Raw genomic sequence first — 12,086 nt, 5'->3', positions numbered from 1 at the left:
TAAAATTATTTCTGACACTTACTTAGATTTTATAGTTTGTAGATTCCTCCTATGAAACTTGGCTTGGACCTCAGTCTCAGTCCATGCCGAAGCCGAGTTCCTGGCCTTGAGTAGTATACATTCCTAAAAAGGCTACAAATTAGAAGAAAAAAAATGTTTAAAAAGAAAAAGTAAAAATCAGGCTAGACAGTAAAGAGCACCAAAGGTTTAAAAATTATAAAAACTTATAAAAAAAGTCACCCATAACCAGAAATAATTTAGAAAATTCCAAGAGAGGGGAAAAAGTATAAAAAATAGAGCAAATGATTAAAAAAAAATTTGCATAAATAAATGGTCACAATAATCTAGGAAAATATTTATACATTGATGCACTAAAGAAATATAATTTTATAAATTCTTTATTTTTAAAATTTTCCGAGTTTGTACACTACTTTTCAGCTCGGGAAGATGCTAAGTACGAGTTACTCATCCGAGCCTGAGTCGACTAGGGCACGTCCCTAAACACTCTTGTTTTCCCTATGTCTTTCTTGCTTATTTTAGGATTTTTAATGGGTCCCTTCTCCTATGCACTCCTCTCTTTTAGTTCAGCTTGACTGGTACCTTGGATTTAATTTCGCCAGAGTTTCATTTTATGTTCCTTCATCTTTCAGCGATATTCGTCGTGCTTTTAATGATTCACTGTTGCACTTGCCGGTTCAAAAACAAGAAAGACACTGATAATGTGCGCGACTGCAACATGGAGAAGCTCAAGCCGATGAGGTTCTCCTCAGAACAGCTCATCACCGCGAAAAAGAACTTCGGCCACATGCTCGGTGCAGGTGGTTGCGGTGCAGTCTATAGGGCATATCCCAAGCGGTGCTAAAGTAGCAGTAAAGGTTCTGAAGGGATGCTCCAAACAACAAATCGAAGTGCAGTTCATGGCAGATTTGGGCACTATAGGAAGAATACCGACGAAAAAATGCATCACCACAACCGAAAACTACTATTATGACTTCAAAACTAGGGCCGGCAACAAGTCGGGCTTGGGCCAGGCCACTTCTGGCTCAAGCCTTGCTTTAGTCCCCATAGGACCACCTTAGGGCTGGCCCGGCCTTGGCCTTATCAACCCGGGTTGAGCCAAGTCGTGCCAAATAGAATAAAAGAAAATTAAAGGAAAAAAGGGCAGGTCGGGCCAAATCGGGATGGCACTATCATGGACTTGGCCCAAGCCCGGCCAAGCTTTCAAGCTTTGATTGTGCGGCCCTTACGCCACATTTTGTTGCCCATGTATTACATTTTGTAACACATGAACAATTTTTTTAGGTTGGATGGCCTGGCAGACAAAGCCACTTGGCACATTGCCACCCCTATTAAAAATATTTTTCTATCACTAATTATGAAACTTGAAGCTCCAATAATGCGTGTGTTTGAAAAATTTGTAAATGGTGTAGTTTCTATATGGTTGCAATCTTATACAATCCAAGTAATGTGTACCTCTAAATTTTATCATAGCGTATAATTTGGGTGTAAAAAATTCTTATGATTATCTCAAAATATATTTTTCTTTCTAATTATAAAATTTTAAACTCTAAAAATGATTAAAATCGAGTAGATCTATATAGATATAGAAATCTTGAAAATGGACAGTCTTGATAATGTGTTGCAAGATTCATTATTTCTGAGACTCACTATATATATATATATATATATATATATATATATATATATATATATATATATATATATATATATATATATATATATATATATTCATACATCTCGATGTTGAGAGGATCAATTAGATAGTTTTCCAACATTAACAATATTTTCTAATGAATTTTTGAGGTGCATCTTTTAATTCTATATTGTAAGGTTGCAACCTTATATACACTTTTTTTTCATTTGTAAATGTTCAAAAATAGGTACTTCAGATAATCTATTATAAAAATTATTTTTGAAGACTCAAGATTATCGAGATTGAAAAAGTAAGTTTTCAACGTAATATGGCCTCAAATGAAGACCATGGGGTAGTACCATATATTTGTATGATCCATATGTAAATTTCTCTAATTTCAAATTTTTTTACTATTAAAATTATTTCTGACACTTCCTTAGATTATATATTATAATGATCTTTCCTCCTATGAAACTTGGCTTGGGCCTCAGACTCAGCCCATGCCGAAGCCGAGTTACTGGCCTTGAGTAGTATATATTCCTAAAAAGGCTACAAATTAGAAGAAAAAAAATGTTTAAAAAAAATATGTAAAAACCAGGTTAGACAGTAAAGAGCACCAAAGGTTTAAAAATTATAAGAAACCTACAAAAAAAGTCACCCATAACCAGAAATAATTTAGAAAATTCCAAGAGAGGGGAAAAGTATAAAACATAGAGCAAATGATTAAAAAAAAAAAAGGTGCACAAATCAATGGTCACAATAATCTAGGAAAAGATTTATACATTGATTCACTAAAGAAATATAATTTTATAAATTTTTTATTTTTAAAATTTACGATTTTGTACACTACTTTTCAGCTCGGGAAGATGCTAAGTACGGAGTTACTCAGCCAAGCCTGAGTCGACTCGGGCGAGTCCCTAAACACTCTTGTTTTCCCTTTGTCTTTTTTGCTTAATTTAGGATTTTTAATAGGTTCCTTCACCTATGCACTCCTCTCTTTTAGTTCAATTTGACTGGTACCTTGGATTTAATTTCGCGAGAGTTTCATTTTATGTTCCTTCATCTTTCAGCGATATTCGTCGTGCTTTTAATGATTCAGTGTTGCACTTACCGGCTCAAAAACAAGAAAGACACTGATAATGTGCGTGACTGCAACATGGAGAAGCTCAAGCCGATGAGGTTCTCCTCAGAACAGCTCATCACCGCGAAAAAGAACTTCGGCCACATGCTCGGTGCAGGTGGTTGCGGTGCAGTCTATAGGGCATATCCCAAGCGCTGCTAAAGTAGCAGTAAAGGTTCTGAAGGGAAGCTCCGACCAACAAATCGAAGTGCAGTTCATGGCAGATTTGGGCACTATAGGAAGAATCCACCATGTCAATTTAGTGAGGCTTATCGGCTTTTGCTTCGAAAATAGCATGAGGGCTCTCGGGTACGAGTTCATGGAGAAGGGGTCACTACATGGGTTATTGTTCAGAAACACAGAAATGATCTCGTTTGATATGCTTCACGAGATAGCACTGGAGACAGCGAAGGGTATAGGGTACCTCCTCGAAGAATCCCAGCAAAGGATGGTCCACTATGACATAAAACCAAGAAATATATTGCTCGATCGAAACTTGTCCCCCAAAGTCGCAGATTTCGGTTTGGCGAAGCTTTGCAATAGGGATGTAACCGATGTCACCATGACAACAGGGACGGGAGGGGAGGGAAAGGGGGACCCCGAACTACGCGGTGCCCGAGCTATGGATGCCATTCCCTGTTACTCATACGTGTGATGTCTACAGTTATGGGATGTTACTGTTTGAGATTGTGGGGAGGAGAAGAAATCTGGAATTGAATCTTGAGAGCCAAAAGAAGTTCCCCAAATGGGTCCAGGAAAAGTTTGAGGAAAAGGAGATAGATGAGATTGTGAAGATTTGTGAATGGGGTCCAGGAAAAGTTTGAGAAAAAGGATATAGTCAGATACAATTTGAAGGATTTCGTACGTTCGTTGATTAGGGCTTGGCAGAAGAACTTCATAAGTTTCCAAAAATTGAATATACAGATCAAGATATTGAATTTCAATTACTTGTGGAAACATATAAGTTGGCGGAACCCTTGATAAAAGAAAGAGATGATGTGTATGAATCACTCACACATTCCTCTTAATTATATGTACCCGCAGGGTTAATTTGGAAAGTTGATAGAGATATGCAAGAAAAAACCGTGTTTATTGGAAACATTCCTCTAATGAATTCTATGGGAACCTTTATAGTAAATGGAATATACAGAATTGTGATCAATCAAATATTGCAAAGCCTCGGTATTTATTACACATCAGAATTGGACCATAACGGGATTTATGTTTATACCGGCACCATGATATCAGATTGGGGAGGAAGATCAGAATTAGAGATTTATAGAAAAGCAAGGATATGGGCCCGTGTGAGCAGGAAATAAAAAATTTCTATTCTAGTTCTACCATCAGCTATGGGTTCGAATCTAAGAGAAATTCTACACAATGTTTGCTCCCCCAAAATTTTATTGTATTTCCCGAATGAGAAAGAGAAAAAGAAAATTGGGTCGAAGGAAAATGCTATTTTGGAGTTTTATCAACAATTTTCTTGTGTAGGCGGGGATCCGGTATTTTTTGAGTCCCTCTGTAAGGAATTACGAAAGAGATTTTTTTAACAAAGATGTGAATTAGGAAGGATTGGTCGACAAAATATGAAACATAGATTGAATATTCATATACCTCATAACAATACATTTTTATTACCACGAGACGTATTGGCTGCTACAGAAGCAAGGCATGGATGTCTCACTCGGCTTACTTGAAAGGGAGGAGTAAACGATCACCCCACTCTTTTTCAATAATCTTTTTCAATTGCAACTCCATGTTGTTCTTGGAGAGTATGTTGCCTCGAGGCATATTGGGAGTCGTGAGATTAGGCGTAGGCCTCACCGCTTGCCCTTGTTTTATTTTCTTCATCAAGTGAAGGTACCTTATCAAGTGGTTTGATGGAGCTTCCCCTATAGGGTCTTCTTCTTGAGATCATTTCCCTTGAGGGAATGACGTGATTTGATCTTCAATGTCTGGTTCTTCACCCCATATAGGCGGGTTATTCAGAAAATCTTGTGAATGACCAAGTAGTCCCCTTAGAACTTCTAGGGGTTCGATTTCTTTTAGCTCTTACAGAGGTGTTAGATCTTCAAGAATGATCAAATTTGGATCCCTTGTTTCATCGATATTGATTGCTAGATCAATATTAGAGACTGGTGTAATTGAATGCTCTAGGCTTCACACTTCATCCTAAATAGGTGGGTTTACCAATAAGTCAAGTAAAAGTGGCCCAGGTGGGTCTCTTAAAATCTCCAGATGTTCAAGTTCTTTCATCCATTCTTAAGGGAGTTGATCTTCTTTTCGATTCACCTTAGTGGATAGTTAAGCTAAATCCTCTAGGCTTGACCCCTTTGTTTTTTCTTGAACTTTACTTTTACTTTCTGGATTGAGGCACTCTTCACTAATAAATACTTGGGAATCCCTAACTTTAGGATATCGATTGACCTCATTGATGACTTGAGCCTCCTGTGAATCACCCACTGCAGTTATTTGAAAGATGAGATTGATTAAGTAATTTTATTTTGTGGTGACATGTATCACATGAATGTCTTGAACTTTCTATATGTACGTATCTTCATTGGGAATCAAGATTTTTTTAGATTTTTTCTCATTTTCTTGAATTTCAGAATTTTGGCTACAATTACTCTCATCAATTGTAATTTGAGAATCCATAGCTTTAGGATTTGGGTCATCTGCCTCTGCTGTGCTATTTAGGATAGGGGTGTCTTGAATCTTCTGCAAGTTTGTTTCTTCCACCTCAATTAGAACTTCTTGTGGGGTAGTTTGCTCTTCCATTCTCTCTTAGATCACGAACCTTGGGCTAAGGCAATTTTTGATATTTTGTTTTTGAGTTTCCTTAGTAAAATATGTCACTCTTCCATTTCGCTCTTCATTTTTAGGGTGGTTTCTTCTTGTGCCCTAAGGTCATATTGGATGATTTTCAGGCTTGAGCAAGGATTTCGACTCGTCGATCCTTATCAAATTGATATAAGCTAAGACTTCTCCATCTTCACTCGTATCGTCTGACATCTCCTTGTCTTGCCATAAGTTATCCCTACCGATAATCCTTAATGGTTTTGAAGATGGTCCTGGCTTGGGATCGACTTCAAATTCTTCAATTGTCATCTCTTCAGAGTTACATTTAGATGAATCGTCATTGTAGTAGGGCTTTTGTTCCATCATGACTTCATAGGGCTTTACCTTAACATAGTTTCATCAGGCTCTTACCTCAGCATCATTGGTGACCGAACTTGGACTATTTCCTTTGCTCTCTCATAACATGAAACCATTTCTAGCATTGAGTACAAAGAGATCGGTTGAATTCTTTTACTGAGATAGAGTTTATACTCAGAGGAAGCATTCTCTATGACCATACTGAACATAGAGGCTTCAAAAAGCGTGCAATCAAAGACTTTTGATGTATTCTCTCTAAATCTTTGGACAAAGTCTGCAAACAACCCCTCATGATTTTTTCGGGTGGAGACTAATTCGCCAAGGGTCATTGGTTGTTGCTTGGTCCCTTGACATTATTCAAATAAACATTGAAACAACTCATCTGGAGTTTGATTCGAGTATTTTGAGACCACTGCTCAGAACCATGTCATGGGTTGTCTGAAAGGGTGTATTGAAACATAACCTTCAAATGACGTGGTTTCTCTTCAAGTGCAAGAATGGTCAATAGGTAAGTGGTGATGTGATTTTAAGGATCACCTTTCCTATTGAACTTGTTTTCAAACCAAGGGAATTTGAAACCCAGAGGAAGAGGTTCTGCATCCCCAATAACATCCTTGAGGTAAGATTTTGGAGGAAGTATATTTGGAACTCTGATCTTAGCCAAGGTCTCTTTAAATGTAGTGAGTTCACCTTTTAGTTGGGTGAGCTCAATTGACACAAAAGTCGGTTGGTTGCTTAGAGCTGATGGCCTAATTTGTGGCGCATGGAATGCACCTGATATGGGCTGCACCAGACTAGACGTAGGCTAGGGCTGAGAGATGGTTGGAGCCGCATTAGGTGTTGAGACAGGAACGAGGTCTGAGCTAGGGCGGTCGGAGCATGGTATGGAATAGGCATAAGCAGAGGTGCCTAAGCTGGAGGATAGTATGGATAAGTCTGAGGAGAGGCCTGAACTAGAGGAACCGGAGTCTGATAAGCCGGTGTAAATGGACAGTTGGGGCTTGGTGCATAAGATATCCTAGGTATGGGTGACTAAAGGCCGGAGGTAAGGTCGAAGGGTAAGAAGCTGGCATGTACGGCTGACCTGTTGATTATTGAGTTGGAACATGAGCTGAATAGGCCACCTACGCCTGATGATAAGCCACCTGTGATTGATGGTGTGGGACCGGGGCTATCTAAAGAGACTGCGTTGGTGGGTAACTATACATGACCTTAGGAGAGTCAGGTCTGAATTGACTATGGGATGGACAGTCCTGTGGTCGAGCTGGTTCTAAAAAAGGTGGAGGATGAGAAGATTAGCAGTGTAGGCTCGCCGATGGGGTGGGACTCATGTGACTCTGCTTGTCAGGGGCTAAAGCAGTTCTTTGACTCTGACCTAACTGACCACTCGATGCCCTAGGTGGAGCTTGTAACTCAACAAGAGCAGCATGTCTCAAGAAAGCCTTAACCTCGGATAAGTTCTTAAGACACTCGACTGGAAGGGACTCGTCGTCCATAGAATTGGATAAGGGTGAACTTTGAGGAATAGATGCATGGCTTGAAGAACTCTTGGGTTTAAGTAAATATGTCTTACTCTCTAGTTTTCCTTGGTGGGTAGCCTTGTTTGGGCCCTGACTTAATCTTCATCAGTGCTCTAAGTCTAACAGGTTAGCCTGCCTGCAATGTTCATCATCGAGGTTGCTATGAACCTTACTAAGTTGGTAGCCCCTAGAATGGGTCTTTTGAGGAGGTGGGTAGTTCGCACCTAATTGGGTAGCATCAACTCTAGCTTTTGACATAACATAGATGGGTGGTGTGCCCCTTGTTGGGTAGCATCACCCTTTGACTCAGATATTTGTGGGAGGTGTGTCCCTGATTGGACAACATCTCCCATAAACTTAGACTTAGAAGATGAAGGTGGGTTCAACCCTAGTTCTTTAGCCTTGAGTCGAGTGCCCTGACTGTTTTGAGTTGTTTGAGCCATGCAGACTTGTTGGACTACATGACTTGGCTGGACTACATATGGGTTAGCTAGGCTTAGCACTCTGTGTGGGATTATGGACCCACTAAAACTTGATATCAACTAATCTGAGATAGAGTAGACCCGGGGATCTAAGCCATAAGGTCATGTGGGTCTAGTCATCCAAAGGGGTCTAGACTATGCAATAAATTTAATAACTGAGTTACCATGAAATATATACATAACTACAACACTATGCACAAATTATTATTTTTTTTCCCTTTTTTGTTCCCTTTTTTTTCCCCTTTTTTTATTTAATTTTATCTAAGAAAGTTATATTTTTTTAAAAAAATGATATAAAGATGCTTTTAAAAGAAAAAGATTATTTTTTCTAAACGAGAAGATAAAGTCAAGAAAATTCTAAGCTTTGCAGATAAAGCAGAGAAAGCTTAGATCTATCATTTTGTTTCTCTTTATTTTTTTTAAAAATACTTATAAAAAAAGATAAATTTTTTTTTTTTTCTTGAAAGATAAAGATTCTTTCTAAAGGTGTATTATAAAGAGATAAAGATGCACTTAAAGAAGATAAGTATGATCTAAAAAAGTTAAAAGTTACTATTAAAGAAGATAAAGATACTTCTAAAGAACCTCAATATGATTTAAAACAAGATGAAAAATGCTCTAAAGAACATAAAAATGATAAAAAATGCTCTAAGGAAGATAAAGATGGTCTTAAAGAAGAAAAAAATGATCTAAAGATAATAAGCATAAATGAAAGAAGATCTAAAAAGGAAAACTCTTCCCGATGCTTATTGGAGAAAATGAACACTGATTTCGCCTACCCTCATAACCATCCAAACTTCATCGCATGGTCACAGTTATCCAATAGTGTTTTAATTTTCATTTTTTTTTCTATAAATAGATATTATTTGAAATTTAGAGCGTGTGTACATCCTAGTAAGGCGCATCTAATAAGAATATGAAAAAAATAATTCATAAAATATAAATTGATCAAAATACCCACGAAAATTTATGGGGGTAATTTGGTCAATTTATATTTTACGAATTATTTTTTTCATATTTTTATTAAGTGCGCCTCATTAATATGTACACACATTAAAAATTTCAAATCATTCCGATTAGTAAAAAAAATAAAAATTAAAACACTACCACACAACTATGACTGTGCAATGAAATTTGGATGATGATGAGGGTAGGCGAAATCATTATTCATTTTCGCCTATAGGCGTTTTGTAGTATCTTCCATCTAAAAAAGATGATATAAAAGATGATTAAGATGGATCTAAAGATGATAAAAAAAAAGATGATAAAGATTAATTTACAATTTGATAAAGATTGATCTTAAAAGTTAATTTAAACGATAGACCTAAAAGATGATCAAGATGGATCTAAAAGAATATCTAAAAATAATAATAAAGATTAATCTACAAGTTGATAAAGATTGATCTAAAAATGATCTAAAAGATAGATCTAAAGATGACTTAAGAGTTAGACCCTAAAGATGATCTAAAGATAAAGATAATCAAGATGGATCTAAAATAAAATATAAAATAATGATAAAGATTAATCTACAAGATGATAAAGATTGATCTAAAAGATGGATCGAAAGTTGATCTAAAAGATAGACCTAAGAGATGATCTAAAGATAAAGATGATCAAGATGGATATAAAAGAATCTAAAACAGAGTCTAAAAAAAATAATGATTGATCTAAAAGATGACTCTAAAAGATGATGATCTAAAAGATCCAAAAGATTGAGAGAAAAACATCATAAATTTTTTTTGGAGTGAGAAAAGATAAGATCTAAAAAGAAAAGATAGAATCTAATAAAAAAATATTTTCAAATCTACCTTGTTTTGCTGTTGTTTATTCTTTTTTATTTTTTATTTTTGCTGGAAAAATAAATATGAGAAAAAAAGAAGAAGCTTTTTTAAGTTTAAAACACAGATCTAAAGCTCAAGGTGCCCCACAATGGGCGCCAAACTGTTTATGCTCGAATCTATGCCGATCTCTAGAATGAGATCTGCTCAAATCTTAGAAAAAATTGAGTTCTTTTTTTAGAATATAAAGAAAGTGGAGTCGTTTGAATTATGGGCTCAGAAAAAATCTTAGATCTAACATATCTAGTCTTTTTCTGAGTCCATTGGCAGCGCCAGCTCCAAATCTGTATTTTGGTTGAAAAACGTTTCTAAATTTAATTAAATATAATAATAAATTAATTTCCAAAAAAAAATAAAGTAGAAAATTAAATGAAGAAAAATAAACTAAATTAAACAAAAAAATATATACTTACCTATAGGGACCTGAAACCCGGAGTTTTAGGTTTAGATCAGGCCGTTCTTTCGATTTGCGCTATTGAATTGGTAGATTTAAGATTCGTTGACCTAGATTTAGGATTCCTAAAGCATGGCGACAAACTGTAAATTTTAGGTAGGGTCTACCTAGGTTTTTTTTGGGATTTCTTGTGATTGGAGAAGAATTTCCTTAGTTTTCCAAGGGTTTTGAGATCTCCAAAAGTTGAATATGAATTCTAGGATTTTTTTATGATTTTTTGATATTCTTTCTAATTTTTCAAGAATTTTCTAAGGGTGTTTCCTATTTTTGGATATTTTGGGGCTATTTTTCTAATTTCGATAATTTCTAAGGAATTTGTTGATCTCAGTTTTTATCCCTCTTTTGGCTTATAGAGTGGGGTATTTATAGGATTCAATTAATATATTTTTTTTTTTTGATTTTTTCAAAATTTTTTGAATTTATCTTGAAGTCTTAGCCTTATCTAATTAAAAAAAACAACTTCATTGCATCATAAAACTCCTTTACTGCCTCATCAGGCTGCATCTACGCTCATCGGGCTGTATCTCGAAAAGGCCCGCGGCCCGATACTTGAGTCTCATAGGGATTAAATTGTTATTTTTTTATCTGTAGGTTTGATTCAGGTAATTCTTAGACTGTTGGAAAACTTTCAAACTCTACTTCAAGCTGTGATAGGTTTGGGCAATTTTAAGATAATTATATTGGGTCTAAGTTGCCTATGGTTTACTAGAGTTTTTGTGGTCCTTCAGGCTCATAATCGAGGTTTTTAGGAGATCCATTAGCCAGAATTTCGAGAGGGTGTCTACAATGGTATCAAAACCCGTGTGAAGTGTGAAATGAGTAATGGTTATTATGGGTGCTCCTTAGAAGCGATGCACTGCAATGACGCCGGTTGCAATAATAATTAGGTAAGGGTTCTCGTGCCATTTTGGATGGGAACATGTAAAGAAGCTAGTCCAAGAATATAAGATTTGTCTAACCACATGAAATATAGGAATTTTAACTAGTAAGAGTATAGAGTTAGTGGATACAATGAGTCGAAAGAGAGTTAACATGTCTTGCCATGAGACTAAGTGTAAAAGGCCCAAAGTTAAGAAAATCGATAGATATAAACTTTGGTATATGGGAAATGATAATAATAGAAATCATCATCATCATAACCTTTTACCTTATTAATTGGGGTCGGTTACATGAATCCTGGTCCGTCATTTTGCTCTATTTGAGCCCATAACCTTAGTGAGGCATAAGTCCCCATATCTTTTCGGTCTACTTCCAATCATGTCGTTTTGGGCGTATCCCTTGCTCTTTTCAATCCTTCCACTTGAACTAATTCGCACCAATTAATAGGTGTTGTACTGTTGGATTTGGTGCTATCCACAATCACTCACATTAGAAAATCCTATATTATGTGCGATTGAGATATTTTCATATTATGTGGGATTGAAATTTATATTGATAAATTTCCTAAAGGAAATAGAAATCCAAAAATATTAGAACCCTTGGATATATCTCCTGGTTTTGATATATATGTAAGATCTATATGAAGTTTCATATTTTTTATAGACTCCTAATTTATATATATGGAATGAAAGCGTAGAGAATTTTTGTACCCTATTTGGGTCAAAATATGAGAATGGTGATTACGTCTAGAGAGAGAGAGGGGCAGGGCCTCCTGTGCATAAGATGCAAGGTTTCCTCTTAGAGAGAAGAGAGCTTCATATAGAAAGAAACATTGTAATGATGCCACTAGTAGACTTGAAGATTAAGATGCTTGTTTATTGTAGAGAAGTAGTTCCCATTCAGATTTTGAGTGATTTCCCATTTTACAAAGAAAGAATCTCAATTGCTCTCAAGGTTCTCCTGCTAGACTGTAGTTTAGCAAT

General features: G+C 36.1%; 1 pseudogene; it reads left to right on the top strand.

The window, feature by feature from the left end:
- The first annotated feature begins 643 nt into the window (after positions 1-643).
- Positions 644-3,598, top strand: LOC18435553 (G-type lectin S-receptor-like serine/threonine-protein kinase SD2-5; annotated as a pseudogene).
- The last annotated feature ends 8,488 nt before the right edge of the window (positions 3,599-12,086 follow it).

Source organism: Amborella trichopoda, chromosome 12 (genome assembly GCF_054954075.1).
Source record: "Amborella trichopoda isolate Santa Cruz 75 chromosome 12, AtrichopodaSantaCruz75HAP2 v2.0, whole genome shotgun sequence".
Classification (NCBI taxonomy): Eukaryota; Viridiplantae; Streptophyta; class Magnoliopsida; order Amborellales; family Amborellaceae; genus Amborella; species Amborella trichopoda.
This window is presented reverse-complemented; position numbering and strand designations above follow the sequence as displayed.